This window comes from Podarcis liolepis, assembly GCF_965112155.1.
Source record: "Podarcis liolepis genome assembly, chromosome: 6".
In the NCBI taxonomy this organism is placed as follows: Eukaryota; Metazoa; Chordata; class Lepidosauria; order Squamata; family Lacertidae; genus Podarcis; species Podarcis liolepis.
Window position 1 is genome coordinate 68,412,066 of NC_139559.1, and position 26,161 is coordinate 68,438,226.

Sequence of the window (26,161 nt, forward strand, 5' to 3'; positions counted from 1 at the left end):
GTCATAAGCTCGATTATTCACCGTGTGAGCTGGCTAAATTCAGCTTAGCATCACTCCCTTACAGTTCTCAATTCATATGGAGAGGTCTGGTGTAGGAGCTGCCTATATATCTCTATTGAATAGAGGTCATTGCTGCTACTTGATATTCTAGTCATAGTCACATATGATCAAGATCAGAAACATGAGCTCTGTTACAAAAGTGTTCGGCAGCCTCCTCCATTTACATAACAGATTTTTTAAAAATTCAAATAGGAATATGATTTATTAAAAATAAAAAAGGATGCAAACTCTGCAGTCATATTTCAGGCAAATGTAATTATATGGCTATAATTAGTGATAAAGATAAGCTCTTGTCGCAGGGAGAGAAAAAATACTAATATTGCAGCATTTATAGGAGTGCCGTGAATATTCAGGGCCTTGCAAAATATGGTAAATCACAACAGTCTTTTGTGATATGCAAATTAGTGTTTCTGTTATTACTACTATTAGCAGATGGGGAATCGAGGCAGGAAGCTGATACTTTGCCCAAAGCTTTATAGCATGAAGCGGGATTTAATTTCAGGCGCACTACTTTGGAACTGTCTGTTCATTCCTTTTCACTAAATTGCCCATAGATTACTCGAGATTCCGGGTTCTCATTTGCAAAAGCTTGGATTTAAATATTATACTGATTTTTTTGCTAAATTGTTGCATTCTTCCCTCCCTGCTCACCACTTTTGTTGTTGCAACCCCGACTGTTAGAAAAATCATATTCACACAGGTACTTTTATATATTCATTTTGCCAGCATTTTCCTTAATTACAGCTATTTGGTACAATCCACCAGGAAGTTCTGCAGAAGCGCCGTTGGCTTGCGTTCCTCAACTTCCCAATGGCCTTTACATATTGATTAATGGGATTTCATCAAAAGAAAGCTTTTTGTGATTTACAGCTGCTATGCATGCCTAAGGAAGGACCAGCAAATGCACATTGAGTTCTATCATAAGTTAGGGGTTCCCCCATGATTGCTTCAGATCAGAATGACTTCCTAAGCTCACCTGGCCTTAATTTTTTTGCAAGGAAAGCACCCTCCTTGATCCTTACATCTGTGTGCACTTCATAGTCAAAGTACTTGGTGGCTATATGGGGTAAACCATGGGTAGGCAAACTAATGCCTGGGGGCCAGATCTGGCCCAATCGCCTTTTAAATCCGGCCCGCGGACAGTCCAGGAATAAGTGTGTTTTTACATGAATAGAATGTGTCATTTTATTTAAAATGTATCTCTGAGTTATTTGTGGGGCATAGGAATTAGTTCATTTCCCCCCCCCCTCCAAAATATAGTCCAGCCCCCCCACAAGGTCTGAGGGACAGTGGACCGGCCCCCTGCTGAAAAAGTTTGCTGACCCCTGGGGTAAACCATAAATTAATATGGGTCATAAGCTAGAATTATGACACAGCTGTCATCTGTGCTTAAGGGCCTGGGAATCATTAGTATCCAAAGCATCTTATATGAACATCTTTGTTGGGAGGACAACCAGTTGTCCAAGTCTTTCTTCATTATGATAAAGTCTTTCTGTAGATGCAACCTATGGCTATTAAGTTTTGCCATATTGTGGTATGTGGGGAATGCAATTGGTAGCGCATTGTTTGAGCGTTAGCGCAGAATGTTAGAGGCACATGATGCAGTTAGCAGATCTGGTCCTGTGAACTGACCAGAATGAATTCTCATAAGCCATGTGTTGCAAGGTGCCCTGAGCTCTTTGGGGGTAACAACAAAGTCCAACTAATAAATAAAGTGTACTTACATCATATACAACTGGTTTCCATGAGCCTACAAAAGAGAGAAAAAAGACCGTTAATTCAAATCTTCACCGCTGCTGTACCAGTCAATACCAACTGACAATGAAAGAACTATATAAAGGAAGTGAGCAGATAAAGGCTTGAGAATTATACAATTCTTTTGTTAGCTGTTTCTTATTACGACAATTGCTATTAATTATGTAGAGAAATTATCAATATATATGATGCTAAACAAGATTAAGTTAAACATCCGTGCTAGAAGCTAGATGAACAAAAAAGAACAGAAAAGGAAGAGTGGAAAAGACAGATGGAAACAGATAAGACCAAACAGAATTTACAGGCATATTTAATTCATAAGAGTTGCGTTCGTTTGGTGATCACTTATTTAATGCTCTATTATTCATTGATTGTTTAGGATGCTAACTAACTGAATAGTTTCTCTCTTTTTGCCGCCTTTGTTATAAAGAAATCTGCAGTTAGTCTGATGTGCTTAAAATAATACAGCATTCTTATTGTTATTGTTTTTTAATTACACAAACCACCATGGATAAATAGTGCGAGAAAATGGCTCTGCTATAGTTTTTGCAGAATTTATTTATTGCCATGGGGCTGGGATGAGTACTCCGGCGTTACAAGGAAATTCGGAACTAAACAAAATGCTCAACTAAAATTCAGAAAATGGTAAGGAAATGATATATTGCTTTGCTTGGTGTGTGTGGGTGTGTGGTTTTTAAAAACCTAGCATTCAACGCTTACAAGAGCGCTGCAACAAAGAGGGAATATGCATCCACAAGGAATCATTGTAGTTACAAGGACGAGGACATCCAGCTACTCCTTGCTAATGACTTTGACATTAGTTCGAGATCTTGTTTGTAATCTATGAAATGTATTTGTCACCTTTTAAAGAAAAGAAAAAAGCATCCATGGAATGGAACCTTATTCTGAAGGCAAAACTCTTAATAGCCACAGCATATCTCAAATTGGGGGAATCTTAACCAGGATCATTTAACTTAGTGGGAAGACAAGGAAAGCTAAGTTATGTAGCAACATTGCATAAAAACAAACAATAAATGCAGCATTGAGGCAGGAAGACTATAGCTGGTTGTCATCTCAAGAATCGGAAGGGTGGAAATGAACCACACTGTAGCTGGAGTCACATGGCAGTTTATTTCCTTTTCATAACTTTTCCCTAACTTAAGTTCCACATTATATTTGAGCTTTCAGATAATGTGCTCACTTCCACGTTACTTGCTTCTTGGGGGGGGGGGTGTGCTACGCTTGCAATATATTCCACATTAGTTCCCAAAATGCCTTTCACTGTGTGTGAAGGCTCAAATACAACATGAAAATTAGCAGTTAGGGAAGCATTGTGAAAATGGAATAAACTTCCATCTGACTACAGCTTGCGTCCTCTCTGAGCTCCTTGCCTGCCTCACCCTGCCATTGCTTGGTTGGGGAACAGTATTTCACAGGCTTTGTTTCCGCCTCTTGCTTGCACCCACACAAGGCGGCAGGCAAACGCAACTCAGTGCTCCCCCAGTAATTTCCACCGCCCAGGCTTTGCCAAGCCAGTAATGGGCCCTTTCTCTTCAGTGCAGGCTGGCCATGGATATAGAAGGCTGTTCGGTACAAAGACAAAATATTGTGCGGCACTTCATCTTTCCCTACCTCAAGTCTGTGTAAGATTAAATGAGCTATGAATTGTAAGGTACTTTTATGCTACAGTGTGTCGTAGAACTTTCAAATGTTTTGTTTTTAAAGGTATTTTATGCATGCCAAAGTATGCCAACATTCCTTTTGACTGTATTACGTCTCTGCTTCTTTTCAAACACTGACCCAACAACCATTATGGACAGGCCACTATCCCAATGGAACAATGAGCTAATATTGAAAGATCTGAACATCTACTTTTTCTCCTTGGCTTAATTGCCTGAAGGAGGTTTTTGTTGATTGGGTTTCTGTTAAACTGCAGTAACTCTGGATTGGCTGCTCATCTCATTAGCTGCTGGTTTTGTTCTTTTACCTGTGATTATATTCATGTCTTTAATTGGAAGACACCGTAAGGAAGTTTACTCCTAAAAGATGGCACATTAATATTTTAAGAAACAGGCAATAACAGAGGAGCTGCCATAGACCAGGATAGAATCATTCTCCATCTACCCTAATATTATCTACTCTGACTGGCAGCAGCTATCTAGGGCGGCCTTCTCCAACTTTGTTTCCTCCAGATTTTCTGGATTCCCAAACCCCATCCACCCCTGCATGGTCAGTGGTAAGGAATGATGGACGTTATCAGATATATCAGGAGGGCACCAGCTTGGGAAAGGCTTTACTAGGGTTGCAGGTATGGTTTGCCTCTCTCACCCGCTACCTGGTCCTTACACTGAGAACTCCAGCTATTGAACCAGGTATTTTTCTGTCTACCATTGAGCTAAAAAGCCTGTTCAAAAGCCCACTGTGCAAAAGTATTCATTTTACTACAGGCATAATTCTACCTGCTTTGGAGAAACAGAAAGATCTGACCTTGACCTCATGGAAACCCTGAGAAAGATGTCTTTGTTTGCTTAAAAAATTGCCTTTTAATGCGGCTTTAGTGGCTACATTAGTGACACACAGATTGCTTTCAGTGTGCTATGCAAGATTGCTTGCCATTTATTTGGAATAGCATTCTTCATCCATTTCTATTTTCATAGTGTTAAAAGCCTGCACCTTGTGTGGCAATCGGTCATTAGCGATTTTTGAATGAAACTTTACAAGACACGTCTTGCAGGAATTCTATAGACAGTCCTAGCTGTAAGCTTTCTTAATGGAGTCGAACACTTCATTCCCCACCTGCACAGTGGAGGTAACATCTGTTTATAACCTCGACTTGGCAGATGATTATTGCACTTTTACACCCTGATGCAAACTGGAGAAAGCAGTTGCCAAGGAGGCAGAAGCCTATTTCTGACCCATTCTAGTAAATGCTGTGAGAATGGTAGGCAGCAGTATGGGCACCCCAAACAACACAAGCAGTGGTGGTGATTTGTCCCCATTGCGACTGGTAGGGTGGAAGGCAGGGAGGCCAACAGGCAAAGCCCAGAGCCAATGATCAGCAGAGCCAGAAGCCCATAAGGGGGGAACCAACTAATTTAACCCCATCTGCCTCCCTCTACAAGGACAAAACTCAGACTGGGGAGGTAGAAAGAGCACCCCTTGGGCTGGCTGTAAGCAAAAAGACAGGCATGGGGGGGGTGTCTGGCTGAGTGCAGACTGAGATTATCCACTTTCGCACCATATCTCTAAAGAAACAGCCATGATTTCTCCAAACGATTTGGGGAGCTGTAGTTTGTTAAGGATGCTGGTAAGTCTTAGAAAACTCCTATTCCCACCGCAGAGCTACAATTCCCAGAGTTCTCTGGGAAGGGGCATTGATGGTTAAATCACCTTGGGAACTGCGAGTTCTGAGAGGGGAACGGGGGTCTTTTAGCAACTCATAGCACCCTTAACAATTTTGAGAAGTAATTATTTGGGGGAAGCCATTCCTATTTAAAGTGGTATGCTGCTGCTTTAAATGTACAGTGCTTAAGGGCCCACAGCACTGGAAGGAATGTCAGAGGACTCTAGACCCTGCCTATGCAGCAATGCCACTACTACAGCATCCTTGAAAAGTGGCAATCCAATCTCTGCTGGTTTCAAGTGGTATCATGGCGCTTTCGATGTATGACATGAATTCTACCATTGGTGAGGGGTGTTCTAATTGCCCCTCTCACCCCTATTTCCCTTAGCAATGTGCCATGCCTCATTTTCCTTAGTAAGGCTTTTTCGATGTTCTGAGACAAAAGAACACCTATTCCCCCCTCCCACAAACTTTGTTCCTCAAGGCTACTGAATCCGAGGACCATAAAACAGGCTGCGATTCTATGCGTCACTGACAGGAGTTGGAAGCAATGAAACAGAACCAACCTTAGCTGTGTTTGCCTGTGTGTGCTTGCACAAGCATTTAAAAATGGTTCTCAAAGAGGCTGCCTTCTGCCTATGCTATTCACACCTGCAATCAATGTACAGGTGGCACCAGGGTACCCCCCCCCCGATACTACAACAGTTAATTCATAAGTGCATTTATACAAACTGTGTGAAGTTCCAGTGGCTGCATCTCAGAAGAGATACTGTGGAACTGGAAAAGATGCAGAAAGGGGTTGCCAAACCGAACAAGTGTCTGGGGGGAAAGAGTTATAATATTTGGGCCTTTTTAGCCCAAAATTAATGGAGGATAAGGTGGTCTTATAGTCACAATGGATATAGCCTCCAGTACCTTTGTTGGTGGGTACAGTGGTGCCTCGCAAGACGAAAAGAATCTGTTCTGTGATTCTCTTCGTCTAGCGGTTTTTTCGTCTTTTAGTGGCTTATCTGCTGATCGGATCAGCTGATAAGCAGCTTAGCAGCTTAGAAAAAAGGGGGGAGGGGAAAAAAACCAGCAGGAACTCGCAAGACATTGTCGTCTTGCGAAGCAAGCCCATAGGAAATTTGTTTTGCGAAGCACCTCCAAAACGGAAAACTCTTTCGTCTAGCGAGTTTTCCGTCTTGCGAGGCATTCGTCTTGCGGGGCACCACTGTACTGTTATTCTGAATAGTAGCTACTAGGGAGAATATGCAGAAGAGTGCTAAGGTGTTCTGTCCTTGTCAGCTTCCCATAAGCAACTGCTCAGCCATTGTGGGAACAAAACCTTGTTGGTGTGATCTAGCCTCTTATTTCTCATATCTTGTGTTGCATACTTTCTTCTATACATAATTCATTCTGCTTCTATTACAGTCATACCTTGGTTTTTGACAGTTTAATCCATTTTGGGAGTCCGTTCGACTCCCGGAACAGTTCGAAAACCAAGGCACGGCTTCCAATTGGCTGCAAGAGCATCCTGCAGCCAATCAGAAGCCACGTCAGATGTTTGGCTTCCAAAAATCATTCAAAAACTGGAACAATCACTTCGTTCAGGAGATAAAACGTTCGAGTTCAAAGGCACCCGGCTTCTGAGATTCCACTGTAGTTACTAGAAATGCTAATATGCTATACAAAGTCCCATCCCCTAACTAGGGAATATTTTCTTTTTAGCAGCAATATTTCACCATGCATTAACCACACTGTTTCAAGAATATTTATGCAATCGCCAAGAGGGCTAGAAACTTGCTTTGGGAGGGGAGGTAAATGAAGAGTGAAAGGTTTTGAAAGTCGAACATTGTGAAAATGTGCTTTTTCGGTAGAATCTCACAATACATGGAATGCTGAGTGTTTGCCTCGTATTTTTCCAATATATGATTCATGCACCCAGTGTGGCTGAAGAACTGCGCCATAATGATTGAGTCTCATTAAAATTCAAAATTATGAAATGGTGTCTCTGTGTCAGTGTGTCAGAGGTGTGTGTGTGTGTGTGTGTGTGTGTGTGTGTGTGTGTAAGGAGGAGTAAAGAAGGAAGCATATCTTTCAGACCGCACTATTGCCTGGGATTTCGCCATCACTTCAGGGACAAGTGCCTGGAGATGAGAAAATGCCCCATGCTGCTTATAGTTAAAGAGGGCTCTAATTACATGCTGTCCTGGTGATTGTTCTATGGAGTGATAGATGCTGTATTTAAGTACATTTCATCTAACAATTTCTGGGGCGATTGTGAATTAGAAAATCAAGGCCGACTTGCTCACAGATTATTCTGTTCTGGCTTCTGTGCTCTTTGTCTCCTTAATTCATGCTCCCTCTAGCTTGCAATTTTAATTAGCACCTGCTTCCATCGCATGTGGGTTATGGCAGACTGTGTCACTACACACAGCCGTGGGAATGTCGGGTTCCATTTGCTACAGCAAGTTGCGATCCCAAGCAGACTTGACACGGAAGTTCCGCGGCAAACATCTGGACCTAAACAGTTAAAGGATTATGGTGACCACGTCCCAGACACCAGAAATACATCTGCATGCAGCAGTGGTGTGTGGTCAGTGGACTAGGGGGACTAGGCTAGCCCCCTAAATGTTCCCGGTAAATTAGAGTATTAAAAGCCTGCACATTCTTCCCAAAATCTAGGAAGCTTCTGCCCAGCTTTAGAGGAGGTACTATGCTCACGTGTGCAATGTTGGGAGGTCACGACCTCACAGACGCAACGTCCCCCCGTCACCCTCACAAGCTGGCACCTCAGGCCCTAACTGTTCCCCTATAAAATATTTCACCACTGGCATGCAGTACCAGTCAGATGTCTGGTGCCCGTCATACACTTGCGCCATGAAGCAGTGAGTCTGAGCCACCAGCTTAACCATTCATGAGTTGCCAGCTGTTGGGAGTAGAAGTGGTCCATAGGGACACAGGTGGCGCTGTAGTCTAAACCACCAAGCCTCTTGAGCTTGCCCATCAGGTCAGCGGTTCAAATCCGCACAATGGGGTGAGCTCCCGTTGCTCTGTCTCAGCTCCTGCCAACCTAGCAGTTCGAAAACACACCAGTGCAAGTAGATAAATGGGTACTGCTGCAGTGGGAAGGTAAACGGCATTTCCATGCACTCCATATTCCATCACAGTGTTCCGTTGTGCCAGAAGCAGTTTAGTCATGCTGGCAACATGACCCGGAAAGCTGTCTGCAGACAAACGCCGGCTTCCTCGGCCTGAGAGTGAGATGAACGCTGCAACCCCATAGTCGCCTTAACCGTCCAGGGGTCATTTACCTTTTACCTTTAGAAGTGGTCCTAGGATGGAGAAGCACAAGCAGAGGAGGCGCCTTACAAATTGGTATTGAATTAGGATTTATTCTGCAGGGGGAAAGATCCCCCAAAGCCAAGCGTATTTCAAAGGCCCTGAATCCCAGAGTTTGTGTCCTTCAAGAAAGAATCTTTCTAGAAAGGGTATCTCAAGAGAGCTTAATCTTGAAAGGAGACAGCTCCAACATTTGTTGCCCTTGAAGAGCATTTTAATAATATTGGATCAAACCTGGAATGCAGATTTGAGCTTTATTGTTAATGTCACTAAATTCCTTGCAACTGTAATTGAAGGTTTTCTCTTCTTTTCCCCGATCTAGATTCTCGCCTGTAAGAGTTTATCTGCTGTTTTCCCAGCTGTGTCTTCTGTACTCATCTTCTCCCGCTTTCTTTTCCTGTGCTAAGTTTTGGAACAAACATAGCTTTGCTTGTTAACCTTAACGGACGGACACACTGATAATTCTTTTCTAAAATAAGAAATAGAGGGGGCGGGGTTTAGGTGCTATTGTACAGCCAACATTTCAGATGAGCTCCTTGAATTGTAGAAGTTGAGGCTTTTCTTTCATTTATTTCTACTAACTCTAGAGTCAAGAGTTTTTATTAACGCATCCTTCAATTTCGAATCATGCTACTTTTATGTTCATTTTTAAAAGCTTCATTTGATGGTAAATGTTCAAGAAAAGGTTATTGAGCTCATTCAGGATTCTCCCCTCTGTGCTATCCATTTACCAAGACAGTACTGATAGTTGAATAACTGGATTTTATTTTTTTAAAGCAAGCTAAACTATAATAAATTGCATTGAGTCTTCTTAACAAACAACTTTAACCCGAAGGCATTCACTTCTGTTAAGTAAATCTCTTATCCCATTACCTTTTAAAACACTTTTTTTAAAAAAGAAAGGAAGAGATTAGGAAACATCCGCTAGGTTCCAGTGCCTCAATGATGAGTTGTATCTCTTCTTTCAGACTACCTGCAGCAGTATTGAGACCATTAATATGGCACGGTTTGATCTTGAGGTGCCACTGGGCTGAATGCCTCAAGAAGAAAATCAATAGACCTGACAGAACGGATGAGATCCTAGATTCAATATTTTGTTATCTAAAGAGATCTGGGAGGGAGGAGTTTGCGAGGGTACAAAACATGAGAAGGTAGCCACACTGGAAGTTGCCTTAGGAGCCCAGACCACTGCTGTATGCAGGCTGTGGCTCTTCAGAATTGAAGCTGGGACCTTCGCATGCCAAACAGAAGCTGTACCACTAAAGCTGCAGCCCTTCTCCAAACCTCTTGTGGTGAAAATCTTGTGTGGATTTTGCGGTGCTGTGTGCGGCGGTAAAATACCTGCCAGCAACATGCCAGCAAGAAGGCTGTCTGAATGACAAGACTATTCAAATTTGTTAAGACACAGAACTGAGAACTGAGCTTGGTACTCAATATCAGGCTTGAATCCAGCATAGTGCTAAGTATACATCCTCTCAACGCAAGGATTTCCACTTGTGAAACGGGACTTTCTCACTTCTTCTCAGCCTGCGTGCGCCCCATGTCCTCCCCAACTCTGCTCCAGATTGCTCCTGAGGACAGATTTTGAGGGGAGTGCAGGACAGTTGATTAGTGCTATGTTGGATGCAAGCCACATGTATTTTACAAGGCTAGTACAGTGGTACCTCTGGATGCGAATGGGATCCGTTCCGGAACCCCGCTTGCATGCTGAGCAGAATGCAACTCGTGTCTGCGCGTGCGCAGGTCGCGATTCACTGTTTCTGCGCATGCGTGTGATGTCATTTTGAGCATCTGAGCATGCGGCGAAACCCGGAAGTAACACGTTCCGTTACTTCTGGTTGCCACGGAACGCAACCTGAAAATGCTCAACCTGAAGCATATTTAACCCAAGGTATGACTGTACCATAGAGTCAAACCTGCCTATTTTCAGCTTTTAGCCACATTGCTATAAACAGGGATCAGCAACCTTTTCCAGCCGTGGGGCAGTCCACCATCCCTCAGACTATGTGATGGGCTGTACTACATTTTGAAGAAAAAAAATATGAACGAATTCCTATGCCCCACAAATAAACAGAGATGCATTTTAAATAAAAGCACACATTCTACTCATGTAAAAACACCAGGCATGCCCCACAAATAACCCAGAGAAGCAATTTAAATAAAAGGACACATTCTACTCATGTAAAAACATGCTGATTCCCAGACCGTCCACGGGCTGGATTGAGAAGGCGATTGGGCCACATACAGCCCCCAGGCCTTAGGTTGCTTTATTTATACTTGACAGTCACGAGCCCGGGACAAGCACACCAAACTCTACACTGCTTCTACCACACAAAGGGCGTTGCAGTCCATTTTCTCAGCAGGTTCTCTGTTGTCTTTACAGACAAAGGTAAAAGGTAAAGGACCCCTGGATGGTTAAGTCAAAGGCGACTATGGGGCGCGGTGCTTATCTCGCTTTTCTGGTCGAGGGAGCCGGCGTTTGTCCACAGACAGCTTTCTGGGCCATATGGCCATCATGACTAAAATGCTTCTGGTGCAATGGGACACCATGACGAGTGCCAGAGCACACAGAAACGCCATTTACCTTCCTGCCACAGCAGTATCTATTTATCTACTTACGCTGGTATGCTTTTGAACTGCTAGGTTGGCAGAAGCTGGGAGAAAGCAACAGGAGCTCACCCCATCATGGGGATTTGGACCTTCTGATCAGCAAGCCCTAGAGGCTCAGTGGTTTAGCTCACAGCACCAACCGCGTCCCATCTTTAAAGACAACACCATTAGTCATCCTCAAGCTGCCAACCTGTTGAAGCTTAATGCACACAGACAGTTAGGCTCAAAACGGCACATTATGATTCTAAATCCTATGCCCATTTATTTGGGTTTAAGTCCTACTGAACTCAACGGGACTTGCTTCTGAGTAGATATACACATATGGTGTTGTTTCCTGGATTAGGAGTCTGCCCGCCATATTTATTAAATTTATTTAAAGTATCGTAGGCTGTCCTTTAAGGTCAAATCCATTCATGGCAGTATCCAGCATAGAAATTGAGAATATAATCAATAACAAAACATTCAAAGGGTTAGGGATGCTTGCTGCTAAACCTTCCCTAGGTCCTTTTTAATTTAAAAATACCGTCCCCAAGCTATTACTTCATCTTTAGAGAAAGGAAGATGTGTAGTCCTCGTATCCCACCACCCTCATCCTAATTTATGAATGAAAAGGCAGTTTAGTGAGTGCAATTTTGACGTGGAAAAGAGCCTGATGGGAAAGGGCTAAGTCTGCCTGCCCACTTTTACTGCCTGGAGCCTGCCCAGGCTGCTTTGAGTTTGGAAACGCAGAGGAAAGAATAATGTCACTCCACTTAAATGCACAGTTTGAGCCTCCGTTTCATTTATGAGCCTCAGCCAGAGTTCAGATCCCAGGTTTTACTTTCACCTCAGAGTTTGTTCTGATGGCATGCCAGCAGCCAGCTTTCATTAACGGAACTTCTCACACAAGTGATGTAGACAGACACACACTCTCCGAAACCTCCCTCTCCCTGCTGACCATAACATCTCTCATTGCCTAGGTTACAGACTGTTCCCCACCTAATGTTCCTTTCTATGTATGCTGCAGCATTACAATATTCTGGATGATTTCATGGGATTTCGTCTATGACCAAGGTGACATAGGACACTATTTCCTCCCTGTGGACCTTGATAGGGGTGAAATGACATATGGATTGCAGGCAAACAGCAGGACAAACCAAACAGCATTGCCTTGAAATGTCATGATGTGAACCTCTCCAAAAACCACTAGTTACCCTAGTATGCAAGTTGCTTCCATGGCAGGAGGAGGAGAAAGCTTTGGGCTCATCCATCCTGACCCTTTGGAGATGTGGACATTTTAATAAGAGCTGGAATCTGCACACATTATAGGCAAAAGCCTGATCACAGAATCATACAGTTGGAAGGGACCCTGAGGATCACCTAAGTCCAACTGGCTGCAATGCAGGAATATGCAGCTGTCCCTTACGGGGATTGAACCTGCAACCTTGGGGTTATCAGCACCACACTCTAACCAACTGAGCTATCCAGGACATTCCAATCAGCTCATTCACATACACACACCTATTTCATGTGATGGACGGGCTGCATGAACAGGATATTTATAGGCATAAACCCTGGTTCACATTAAAGATTCCAAGTGTTTGGTGGGGAAGGCTATGCAAGCCTGAAGTTCATTACCATGCCTTGGTGCATGTACCAGTTAGCTCAAGCCCTCCAGACTGTGGTACCTCTAGCTTCCATCAACTTTGATCATTGGACATGCTGGCTGGGGATGATGGGAAGTGGAGTTCATTGCCATCTGAAGGACTGCATGCCCTCCTCTGCCTTTGATGCTAAGGCTATGGGCGAGCCTCGCCTTTAAGCAGATGGATAGCAGATGGACTTATTCATGAGTGTGGTTCTCTTCTCAGATTTATAAAAGCATGATTTATTGCGATTTGGTTCCCCCACCCACCTCTTCCACTGTTTTAACTCCCAGCCCTATTGTTCGGGGAATTACAATGTGTCTAACGGATACAAATGTGAAGTGGCTACCATTCTGAAACTCAGCAAAACAAAAGCATTTCCAGGTCACCCTTTCAAGGGTTTCATTCATTATAAAAGGTGACATCCTGCTGTTCCTGGGGCACCCTGCCCTTGAGTCAGCTCTGAAGGATTGAATGCAAGGCAAACAGAGATGCCAGCAGGAGAGCAGAGTAAAATAAAGAGCTCAGCCTGGCAAAGATTAAATTAAAATACCTGCCTTTCATCAAGTTATGTATTCAATTTGTTGAATTAAAGTTATACAGCTCATTACATGTCTCTTGGCATAGCGCAGCTTGCGAGAAGCAAACTCAGCACCGGAGCCACAAGGAAATGGGGAAAAGGCCAGTGTTGCTTTTAATGTTCGAAAGCCACGAGTGGACCCTCCAGATGTGGGAACACGGAGGAAAGTGGCCTCAAGGCCGTCTGACAGCCAAAAGAGCAGGAGCCAAGCAGCATACAGATAAACAGACCTGCCTGAAAACTCAGGAGAGCAGTCCAGCTCTGGAGGGGAGCATATGCTTTTCATGCACCTTGGCATGAAGAACCAGATGCACAAATATAAGACGAGGGACACCTGGCTTACCAGCAGTACATGTGAAAAGGAGGATCTAGGGGTCTTAGTAGACCACAAGCTTAACATGTGTCAACAGTGTGATGCAGCGGGGGGGGGGGGTGTCTAATGTTATTCTAGGCTGCATCAACAGAAGTATAGTGTCCAGATCAGGGAAAGTAGCAGTACCACTCTATTCTGCCTTGGTCAGATCACACCTGGGACTCAGCTACATTAGTAAAGAAAAAAGTGTTTTATATGCATTATAACACTGTGACACCAGATGGCGCTGTGGGGTTCCGTCTTTCGCCAACACGGTTTCCCACTTTGAAGTTTACAATGTGTTTTCCTGAAATGCTTCTTCGATGTGTCTAATTCAAGCCCTGGAATACTATGTCCAATTCTGGGCACCACAAACAACTTAGGAAGGAAGTTGACAAGCCAGGATGTGTGCAGAGGAGGGCAACCGACATGATCAGGGGTCTGGAAAAGAAGCCTTATGGGGAGCGCTTGAAGGAGCTGGGTATGTTTAGCCTGGAAAAGAGGGGACTGAGAGGAGATAGGATAGCCATATTCAATTATCTGAAAGGGCTGCCACATGGAAGAGGGAACAAGCTTGTTTTCTTGCTCTGAAGGGTAGGACTCGAATCAACGGCTTCAAGTTACAAGAAGGGAGATTCCAAAGAGGATTCTGACAGCAAGAGCTGATCAACAGTGGAACGGTCTCCTTTGGGAGGTTGTGGACTCTTCTTCCTTGGAGGTTTTTAAGGAGGTTGGCTGGTCATCTGTCATGGATGCTTTAGTTGAGATTTCTACATTGCAGGGGCTTGCCCTGCAACTCTGCAACTCTATGATTCTATGACTTCCAGAGGGGTCGTTATAAACCCCTTGGAGGTTATCAAGATGAACGCCAGCCTTAAGTATGTTATATGTATCTGAGCAAATGTGGGGTCAATTACGGAAGTGTGAGCTTCTTAGTGTTAGATTGCTATGGCACCTTTCCTAAATGGCGAGAAGTTCTGGGGGCTCAGCGCTTTCCAGGATTGGTTTCATTTTAAGGGAGGTCGCCGGAGGCTTATGGCACTTTGGAACATATGAGATTTGTTTACAGATATGCAGGTTGAGCAAAGGAGGAAGCAAACTAGCTTACCTACTCCAAAAAGCAAAATCCGCTGCCCAACTCAGCTCTCCAGAGAGACACCCTTGTGTCTCTACAAGCTGCTCGCTTGCAGACCTTTCTACACTCAGCTCAGTTCTCTTCCTGGGCCCTCCCCCCCCCCGAGGATCATCTAGTCCAACCCCCTGCAATTCAGGAATCTCAGCTAAAGCATCCATGAGAGATGGCCATTCAACCTCTGCTCTACCTCAGCATGTTTATCTTCATACATGTTACTTGGGCTGGAAAAATGCATTTGGAGCATTCGGAACTGCATTCAGAGAAATGTGACAACATTTTGGTTCACACACAGTTCCATAAATTGCAAATTATATAAGTTCACCATTAAATGCAAACTGAAACCCACCCCTATTCACAACACAATCGAAGAAGGCTCTTTTCAATTTCTCCCCCCGATACAGTCATACCTTGGTTGTTGAACGCCTTGCGACTTGAATGTTTTGGCTCCCAAAAGCCACAAACCCAAAAGTGAGTGTTCTGGTTTGCAAACGTTCTTTGGAACCCGAATGTTCAACACAGCTTACACGGCTTCCGATTAGGGCATGAAGCTTCTGCAGCCAATCAAAGCGGCACCTGAGTTTTTGAACTTTTTAAGAAGTTGAACGGACTTCTGTAACAGATTCTGTTCGAGAACCAAGGTTCAACTGTATTTACCAATTCCTTAGGCTGCGTGTGTACATAAAACTGAAGAAAAGCACTTCCGTTTTCCCACAGACATAGGCAAACTTGGCCCTCCAGATGTTTTGGGACTACAACTCCCATCATCCCTAGCTAATGGGACCAGTGGTCAGGGATGATGGGAGTTGTAGTCCCAAAACGTCTGGAGGGCCGCATTTGCCTATGCCTGTCCTTACACTTCAAACTTTCCCTGTGACTCCCAGCAGCAGCCTCAGGAGAAGCAGAAAGTCAACCAACAGCAAAGGAGCTCATCTGCAGCTAAGACTTTGTGTGGGCATTTCGGGGAGCAGGGGAAAGAACTCAAAATGCCACAAAGGGAACTGAGGCTTTAATACACCAGATTCATGTTAAGACATGGACAAGGCAACAGTTAAGTCTGAAACAACAACCACAACAAGTCACTGGTCAAAGGAAAAATAGGCACAAATTCATAACGTCACTGCAAATGCGATCATTGCAAAAATATTTGCAAAGAAAGAATTCCCGAGCCCTGAAGGTACAAGCATATTGTTCTTCCTTCAAAAGTTTGCTTAACTTCAGCTCAGGAAGTCAGAGAAGAGCCTTCACACACCGATCCTTCCCTTTCCTCTCTTGTCCCAGATACAATCCAGAAAAAGTTACCTCTCATCCTCTACCTACTCAGTTAAGAGTTAGGCAGACTGCTCTGTACCTTAATGGTTTGGGCCTCACCGCGCATCTCCGTGGCTCTCCCCTGCGTTTCATTAGCTTATCGCGCCGCAAACACTGTTCCTCATCCCTGTGTTCTTTTCTGCACCTCGGCTGGTAAATTTAATGCTTATTGCCTAATCACATTCCTCTCAACAGGTGAGGAAGGATAAAACAGCTGGGGGAAAATGACAAAATATTGTGCACATTTTCTGGTACGTAAGCAAGCTGGCTCCCAACTTCACAGGCAGCTACTCCCAGCAGCTCCAAAACTGCAGAAAAAAGGGGGAGGCTTGACCAGAAGCAGTCAATTCCCACGTAAAGGTTAGTGGGAACTAGTCAGCCCCAGGAACAAAAAACAGAGGCGAAGTTGTCCAAATGCCATGTTTTGTGCTCTTCCTTCGGAAAATTTGTTGCCATTGTTAGTACGGTAATTCGATTTATTATCTACTCTTCACCATAAGGGCCCACATAGGATCACAGCAGTTTAATACTACAAAATGAAAAACAGCAGACCTTCCAAGTATCCCTATTTTCCAGGGACAGTGCCAGATTTACAGAAGCAGTCCCAGTTTCTGATTTGATCCCGGAATGTCCCACTTTTCCTTAGAACGTCCCTATTTTCTGTTGGCTATTTGCAGTTTAGTAGCGCTGCAGAGAGCTTGCTGGGGAGACCATGCATTAAAAAGGGACTCAAAAATAACTTAAACAAGGTTTTAATAACAAAAACAAAAACTCCTTATACACTAAATACATCAACAACAAACCAGACCCAACCACCATGGGAGAGCTAGGTGCTGCTCCTTATATACTATACCCAATTGCTGACACAGCTTGATTAACACAACTCAGCAGCACCTGCTATGTTTCACAGCTGTAAGACTGGGTCTCGTTATTTGCCCTGGCCCTTAAAGACATACACAACTTGTGAAGCAATAATGAACCTTCACATTTTAAAGTGACCCTTCAACATTTTCATTGGAGAAATGCTGACATTGTAGGGAGTTATCCAAATCCCAGAGCCATCTTAAGGCAGCCCTGTAGAAGTAAGTTTTTTTAAATTTTTTAATATTTGTTGGAAGCCACCCACAGTGGCTGGGGCAACCCAGTCAGATGGATGGGCTATAAATAGTAAAATTATTATTATGATGGAATAGGATGTTCCTATTTTCATCAGAGAAATGTTGGAGGGCATGACAGTTTGGGACTAGAATATGGTGCGTCCAAATATCTCAGGTGTAGGTGTCAAAGCCCAACGTAAAGAGGTGTGTCTTCAGAATATAATGCAAGCTGTACAATGAATAGGGCAGAAGAACCTCTCTGGGGTGGGAATTCCACAACTTTAAGAGGCTGCTACAGAGGATGCCCTCTCCCGAGTTGTCACCTTCTGAAGTTCTGAGAGTGGTGGAACAATCAAGAGCAGCGCTCTCTGCTGATCTTGGTACCCAAGGGTGTCTGTAGGGAGGGAGGTGGTCTTCAAGATACTTTGAGCCTAAGTCATACAGGGGTTTCAAAAAACTAATGTGAGCATCTTGAATTGGGTCCCCAAACTGGAAATCAACATACCGTATTGGCCTGAATATAAGCCGCCCTTTTTTTTTCTTCCAAATTCCGACCATGAAAAAGTTAAAAGTGTGGCTTAAATTCACGACCTTACAAAAAATTACTTTTACGGTAAAACGGAACGGGTGTGAGTGCCTTCAGAATTTTAAGGGAGCGGCTTATATTCAGGTATTGTCTCTCCCCCCCCCCCTTGAATTTTGAAGGTGCGGCTTATATTCGGGCCAATACGGTAGCTGCTTTAAAACAGGGCCTCTGTGAGTTCTCAACGTAACCCCAGCTAGTCATCTCGCTGCTGTGTTTTCGACTAGCTGAAATTTCCAGGTAGTTGCCTTCAAACCAATGGTCTGATTTTTTATTGACCAGCTGTCTCTTTAGGAGGAAATAATACATATAAAGCTACTAGAACGCTATGCACATAACAGAATCCTTGAATGCTTAAGTCCTTGGGTGCTTAAAATCCAAAAATCCTGCATTATACATGAAAACTTTCCTGCCTGAGACAGCTACACTAACCAGTGGATGGCGGGGAGCCATGCATCATGGGAGCTCAGCCCAAAGTCCCCTTCTCTACTCACTTTCCCTCGTTGCACTCTGTACATGCTCTGGGGTACTCTTGGTCTGAGACACCCTTTTGTGGCTGGAACTTTGGGGAGGAGGGAGAAGGGTGAGTGTTGCTTCATTTCTAGATTGGTTTTGAGAAGAACCAATACGGATGTGGCGCCAAAGTGGCAGCAGAAGGAAATATTTGCAGTGTGCAGATCCGCTGAGAGTGAGGCCGTTCCCAAGTCACAAGGGAGAGATATGAACAAGTTGAAAATCCTCGCATGCTCCTTTCTACACTATGCTTCAGGTGGGTGAAGCAGTGGTGTAGCTGTATATACATTGTGGAAGCACTTTGCAACCTCCCCAGGAGAGGTTTATGTTTTGGTGCAGTGAAAAAAAGAACATGAATCTGATTCACACCAGAATTGGGTGTTTGCTATTCTTAAAAAAAAAATGTGTAGTCTTTGACAGTAATGAATGAAGTGACCCTTGTCCCAAAACTGCTAGACAAGCCGCAGTTTCCAGTTTCACCAAACAGCTGTGCGTCTTGTATGATGTAGCTAAACACCTACACACTTTTCTCCAAGGTTGCATCTGCTAACATGTCTGACCTGTGTGTCTTGAGGACATGAGCAAGGAAAAGTGGTGGAGGGGGCAGCTTTTGGCTGTCTCTTGTGACTTCCTCCTGCACCAGCATTTCACTCGAACAGGTCTTCAAGGCATTTTTTGGAACAAGTCATGTTTGGCGATTCCAGATGCCCAACATGCCTGAGGTTTCCAGTGAAGACCATGCAATGTGGAAACAAAAACAGTGCAGACAAGCCACAGAGGTGTGATTAGTCATGGCCTGCCTGACATATGTTCCCCACAGTGTATTTCTTAGTATTTAAAGAGAGAAAAAATGATATTTTACAATACAGTGGTACCTCGGGTTAAGAACTTAATTCGTTCCGGAGGTCCGTACTTAACCTGAAACTGTTCTTAACCTGAAGTACCACTTTAGCTAATGGGGGGCTCCTGCTGCCGCCGCACCACCGGAGCCTGATTTCTGTTCTTATCCTGAAGCAAAGTTCTTAACGTGAAGTTCTTAACTATTTCTAGGTTAGCAGAGTGTGTAACCTGAAGCGTATGTAACCCGAGGTACCACTGTATTCCCATGTTCGGATGCATGGATTTATTTACTATTTATTTCATAAAATTTATACACCCCTTGATTCTTTAAAAAACAAAAAACGCAAAGCGATTTACAAAAAGACAGAATCAGAAAATATGTAAAATAGATTAAAATGTACAGGAAGTTAAAATACTAAAACAGGTTATAATTCACATCAGCCTTTCTAAGCATCTGGGTAGGCATAACAAGAATGTCCTTAGCGGGTGCCAAAAATCTAGTATGGATTTAATGACTGCTGGTTTAAAGATCAGAATTAAGGCTATTTCATGTGGGATCAAGTTTTACAAAGCTGAGAAATGGCAAAGTAAGGCTGATGCCCCAAAATCTGTTGACCCTCAACGCTCTGGAGCAGATTTGGGGATGGTGTGGGGGCACATGGGGTAATGAGGGGAGGGGAAAGCCCCACTGCACAAGTGGAAATTGGTCCGCTTGTTTAGTTAAATACCAATCTTTGTGTATTGCTAGAGGAAAGCTCTGGTGAGTTGCCCTGTGCCTGTTTGTTGCTTACATCAGCAGTGGGCAGAATGACTTACAGATATGCCATTTTTATAAGCTTATAATGACCAACATCCATTTTTACCGCTCGCCTTAACTAAAGGAGCTCTCCTGCCCTTCTATAATCCGGGCTGCTAGCGAGGAAAAAATATTTTCATTCCCCCTCTCCCAAACTCTTGATCACAAACAAATGTTTAGTTTCTCTCTTCACCACTTGTAACCTCGTTCTTGCATTTTTCACCCCTAATAAGCGCTATTTCATGATGGCAGGCGAACACTTTTCCTCCTCGACTTAGATCAATACCTGTCTGAAAGTATTTGTTCACCAAAGGGGTAAAGCTTTTGCTCCTTCTCCCCAATGAACTTTTGCTCTGCTCTTAACATTACCTGCTTGTTACCTTAGATTCCTCTTTGTCTATTTCCTGAATGCTACTTGCCTCCACAGGGATTGTTAGAGAGTTAAAGAAAGTAAGTGTGTGTGTGTGTGTGTGTGTGTGTGAGAGAGAGAGAGAGAGAGAGAGAGAGAGAGAGAGAGAGAGAGAGAATATGAGAATGCCCAGCACATTCTTCCTGTGTCTAATTAAAGGATTCTGCCAGCTATGGAACAGAAAGGCAAAATTAAGGTTTAATTTTACATTCTAGATACAAACATGTTCCAGGGGTTGTTTACCAGCAGCGGAAAATAAACTGGGAGGCACTGATCAAATGGGGACAGGTTACACCAGCTGTTCATGTGTTTTGGACAGGAACAGGAAGATAGGCACAGTGGTACATTCTGCACAGAGATGTTTAGAAATTAAAGTAAGTGACTTGCTCCTGAAGTCACCTCTGTTCAAGAGCAGCCTTTGTGGAGCAGTAAAATTATTTGGATGTTCAAAGAGAGTGCAGAATTAAAAGAGGATGCTCAATATAAACGGGGGTGGGTGGAGGGCAAGGTTAAATCATTCTTCAGGGGCCTGTCAAAGCACTGAGTTAGAAAGGGGCAATCCTGCCAATTTCCATTTCTCTCAGCTTCTCATTTTTTCCAATCTTCAATCCTGTTTTCCACATTTCCACAGCAATTTGAGGATTATTATAATATATAAAAAATTCTAATCCTCATGAAAATTCATCAGCATTTTAGTGTTAACTTTTCTTAATAAACACATATTTTTAGGTGGTTTTGGCACTTGCCCCCCCTAGTATAATGCATGTTTATATATGCTATTTTCACTAACAGGTGCACTTTAATGCACGCTTTCTCCTCATATATGCATTTTTGAACACTCTAGTTGGAGAACTACTGCACATTTCAGAGAAAAATAGCTATGTTTGGTTCAAGAAGTGCAAGTTACCTTGTTCCTTATCAAGAGGCAAACAAAACTGAATTTCTCATCCATCCCTAGCACTGAGCAAAACCTTTAACCTTTGACCCTGTTCCAATACTGAGCATACGCATGAAGATTATGCCAAACACAACTTTTTTTGAAGACAGATGCCAGTTAATACCACATTAGGCTCCTCCACACAAGGGGAGATCTTTGTCACATCAGGATCCACCTTGCATGGAGGATTCCTATATATGTACATTTGTAATTTTACTTTTTATCGGAAAAGATTGCCCACTCACATTGTAATATTTCAGAGCAGAGTACAGAAATGCCAAAAATAGTGCAGTTAAAATAACAACACATCACATGAACAGTTCCCCACCCAGTGCAACTTTTCAGGTCCAGAGGCACATTTGGAAATCAAAGAAACTGTCACGAGCACCACAAAATACCCATTTACCAGCGGAAAAACTTGGAATTGTTCAGATACAACATCCCAAAATAGACTTCCACCTCCAAAGCAATTAAAGCGCAGATGGGGGGGTGGAGAGAGAGAGAGAGAGAGAGAGAGAGAGAGAGAAGGAATCCCTGCTACACAAACAAACAAACATCCCCTTCATTTTAAAAGAAAAGCATGAACATTGGGCAAGAAATGAAAGGGGCTCTGAGGGCACTGTCAACCCATGTAGAGTCACTTTGCCTGGTCACAGAATTGGGGCTGGGGGCTAGTTGGTGGGTCTTTGTGGCCTCCTGACACATTATTCTGATGCTTGAAAGGGTTTGTCCGAATTCTCCTTCCGTCTCTTCACAAACTGCACACCTGAATCTCTTCACATAGACAAACTTTACCTCAGCCTCTTGCCCTCACCTTCCCCAAGTCTGTTCTGGGTTTACCCACAATCCCCCGGAGCAGATTTGGGGAGAGTACATGGTTGGGGGGGGGAGGCAGGAGGAGAGGACTTTACCTCCTGCGCAAACAGAAACTCTATTGCTAATGGAACTGCTTAATTGGATATCACCTTGAACTCTTTTTGCCCAGGCAGACGCATTACGTGACCCATGAGAGCAGCAAAATAAAAAGGCTGCACAATGGTGATAGGGTAAAACCAGGCCAAATCTTTGACAGCAGCAGGCAGAGTAAGGGTTGGCATGGCATCGGGCCCCAGGATCAGTTCCTCATTCCACAAGGCCCATGCTGATGGAATGGATCTGCCCCAAACTCGTTCCATGGGTGTCGGCCAGCGTTGAACCTCGCCGTGGTGCAAGCCAAGCAAGTGAAGTCTCACTGGGCAACAAGGGTGCAGTTTCCTAACAGGCAGATTTCCCAAGTGTGGGGGTGCAATCTTCCCCTTAGCCCCCCCAAATACTATGTTGATCCTGCCCCATGCCATTTCCACCACAGTCCACAGCCCTACCACAGTGCAACTCCCACCAACCTGCCCCCACAGCCAACCCTGAAGACCCCAACAAAGAGCTTCCAACCAAATGCCATTGCTACTTTATGAAAAGTGAACTCTGTGCAGGCGAAACAAGTTTGAAAGTTTAAACCTGACCAGGGGGTGCCAGATTACTAACCCCCGCCCCCGGTGCCAATACAACACACACCGCAGCCTTGGTGCGTTGCCACTGCGCCACATCCACCTTTTGTGGGTCCCAAGCTCCCCTCCAATAGTGTCCTTACAACCAAGACGACCACGAGATGCACACATCTAGGGGGCTGCCAAGCCACCAAGCAATTAATTTATTTTTTAATGGCCAACTCTAAGTCAACAACAGAAGCAGCCAGAAGCATTGAATGTGTTTGGAAAGCACTGGAATAAACTTACACCACAGCAGTTAATTCAGTATATATTACCAATGATAGCATATAGCCTCCCATCACATGTCACGGAAATAAACAACTATCTGACTTTTAGAAGGCATCTGAAAGCAGCCCTGTTTAAGGAAGTTTTTAATGACTGATGTTTTAATGTGTTTTTAATCTTTTGTTGGAAGCCGCCCAGAGTGGCTTGGGAAACCCAGCCAGATGGGTGGGGTAAAAATAAATTATTATTATTATTATTATTATCATCATTATCATCATCACTTCAGCGCTAGATGAAGAATAAAAATTGGCCACCAACCGTCCTGCCCCACCCTGCCCTGCCCTGCAATTGCTGGTTAACATACCAAGGAATAGAAGAGAAGTCCACCTGCAGATCGTAAGACAAAATGGCTGTGAGCTCCAGGGGAAGCAGCCTTCTTTTATATAGGCTTTCCTCCTCCTCTTTGCAGCAAGGGCTCATGGGACAGCTTTTTCCCATGAACCCATTCTGCACAGGGAGAATAATTTTTTGCAATCTAGATTTTGGAAGGTTTATTTTGGAAGCATTATAAGAACCCCTCGTTGGGGCAAATGTTGTAATACCCCAGCCTACACTGGAGGGGGGGGAGCTATTACCTTTCCTAAATAACAGGGGATGGGACAGATGGAAGTTTAAATAAAAATATAAGACATGCTAGATGTTTTCTTTCACCTGAGCATAAAAAAGAGGTGTGAGTTATTATGCTGAACTGCTAATGGAATGACTGCAATACAGAAATTCAAAGTAATGCTAAGGAGGTTCTTTTGTCAGTGCAAGCATTTCTGCATGCCTGATAAATGATCTCTCCCTTTCTCCTCCTACATGTTGTTTTGGGGGTTCCCCTGACCCCCACCCTGAGCTGATTGAGGAGACACAGGCAGTACATGATAGGGAAGGGGATTGGGGCCAGCCCAGTTCCACTAGAACAGCATTTCTTAAATGTGGGTCTTCAGCTGTTTTTGGACTACAATTCCCATCATCCCTGTTCTTGCTAGCTAGGGATGATGGGAGTTGTAGTGCAAAAACAACTGGAGGCTGAGAAACAGTTTGCACAGTTCTCAGTGTTTGAGAAAGAAGAAGAGAAGAAGAGTTTGGATTTGATATCCCGCCTTTCACTCCCCTTCAGGAGTCTCAAAGCGGCTAACATTCTCCTTTCCCTTCCTCCCCCACAACAAACACTCTGTGAGGTGAGTGGGGCTGAGAGACTTCACAGAAGTGTGACTGGCCCAAGGTCACCCAGCAGCTGCATGTGGAGGAGCGGAGACGCGAACCCGGTTTCCCAGATTACGTGACTACCGCTCTTAACCACTACACCACACTGCACCACACAGTGCAGAAACACTGCACTTAGCACTACTATTTACAGTGGTGCCTCGCAAGACGAAATTAATCCGTTCCACGAGTCTCTTCGCCTAGCGGTTTTTTCGTCTTGCGAAGCAACCCTATTAGCAGCTTAGCGGATTAGCGCTATTAGCGGTTTAGCGGCTATTAAAGGCTTAGCGGTTTAGCGGCTAAAAGGCTATTAGCGGCTTAGCGGGTTAGAAAAAGGGGGGGAAGCGGGGGAAAATCGCAAGACTCGCAAGACTTTTTCGTTTTGCAAAGCAAGCCCATAGGGAAATTCGTCTTGCGAAGTGCACCGAAAAACGGAAAACCCTTTCGTCTAGCGGGTTTTTCGTCTTGCGAGGCATTCGTCTTGCGGGGCACCACTGTAGTTGAATCCAGCCCTTTGTTGTTCTTTAATTAGAAATCACTCACTGTGTCAAGACTTGGGGCTGCTCTCTGCAGGTTCACTCATCCAGGCAGAGGTCTGACAGTTTGTGGGAGAGTCCCTCACTTGCCAGAGGTAGCTTCTGTTATGCCTTGGACTCTAGGCACAAGTGTCCAGTTGCTCTGAACTCATGCAATTTCTCTCCCCCCACCAGGGCCAGTGCTATTTATATACCCCATCTGAGGCTGAAATAGTCTGGTGAAGACTCAAGGCCTTCACCCCCCACCCCATACACCTCAGATGGTGAAAACGGGGGCAAGTAGTAACTGCAAACATTCCAACAGCAATACTGAAAGGAAATGCTCCTCACCTGCCAAATTTCTGCCTGTCAGAAGGATGATAAATATAGAAACCTACCCCAAATAGGAAGTGGAGGGAGAGATAGCAATGAATTCTTAGCTTTGAAGGAGCTGAGGGTGCTGGTCCAGGAAACATTTTGCTCATCCTCTTGAAGCCATTAAGAAGAGCCCGCTGGCAAGTTACTGTGAGTGCACAATGGAGGAAACTGTAATGCCAATTTTATTTTATTTCCATGACTTTGAAAATGGGACAAAAGGCATCCCAAATGGGGCTGATGCGAGCACCGTCAGAGAGGAGTCCCATTGTCCCATTCAAAAATGGGGCAATTCTGGTTGTTTTTTTAAAGGGCTGGATGGCAACCCTAGAGAGAAGCGGTTTTGGTAAAGGGATGGTGAAAAATGAACTTAGTAGAGGCTCTAGGCAGTTCATGTAGGGGGAAATGGCAGGCAGAGCGAGCAAGGGGCAAGCCTGAGTCTTGACATATTATTGGTGCTGCTGGCTGTGGCAGCTTCCCCAGCCTCCCGCTTTGCTCTCCTCCTTTGGGAAACAAGAGCCCACTTTATCCTGATCCATTTTTGACATGGTGTGATTTGAAACTTCAACTAATTCTCTATTTGTCCCTCTCTTAAGTTTAATTTCCAGTGCTTCTGAAACTGACATGAAATGGGAACTTTTGGCAGTTCCTTCTTACACAATGAAACACATTAATTAATTCACTCTCTGCAGATTTCTAGTGGCAGTTACCCTTTTCATCTCTTGCAATGATTCAGATTGCAGTAATGATGGAGAGTACATCGTGCCCTGTGGATGAGCAGCGAGGATATTATATATATCTGGAGCTCAGAGATGCTCGTGACAATACGACCAAATGTATCACAGAACTACTGCTCTAGAATGCTGCTGACGGCAGAAGCTAAAGGGCAGGATTCCCACCCCCTGCCCCCCAATTAAACTCTCCCACAAAAAGACCCTTTGCAATGGAGAGGAGCAATGCAAGAACCCCAGCACTTTTGCACAATTCTGTTCACTTTAATAA

The 26,161-nt window shown here is 44.1% G+C and overlaps 1 long non-coding RNA gene across 1 annotated transcript in view; it reads right to left on the bottom strand.

Annotated features, from left to right (window-relative positions):
• The window catches only part of LOC310710152, a 34,383-nt gene extending 10,900 nt beyond the window's left edge, over positions 1 to 23,483 (bottom strand). Inside the window, exons 1-2 of the long non-coding RNA XR_014527869.1 lie at positions 23,383 to 23,483; positions 1,785 to 1,810 (exon numbers count right to left, since the gene is read on the bottom strand). This is a non-coding gene — a long non-coding RNA (uncharacterized lncRNA). The remainder of the gene's footprint in view (positions 1 to 1,784; positions 1,811 to 23,382) is intronic.
• Between the last annotated feature and the right edge of the window lie 2,678 nt (positions 23,484 to 26,161).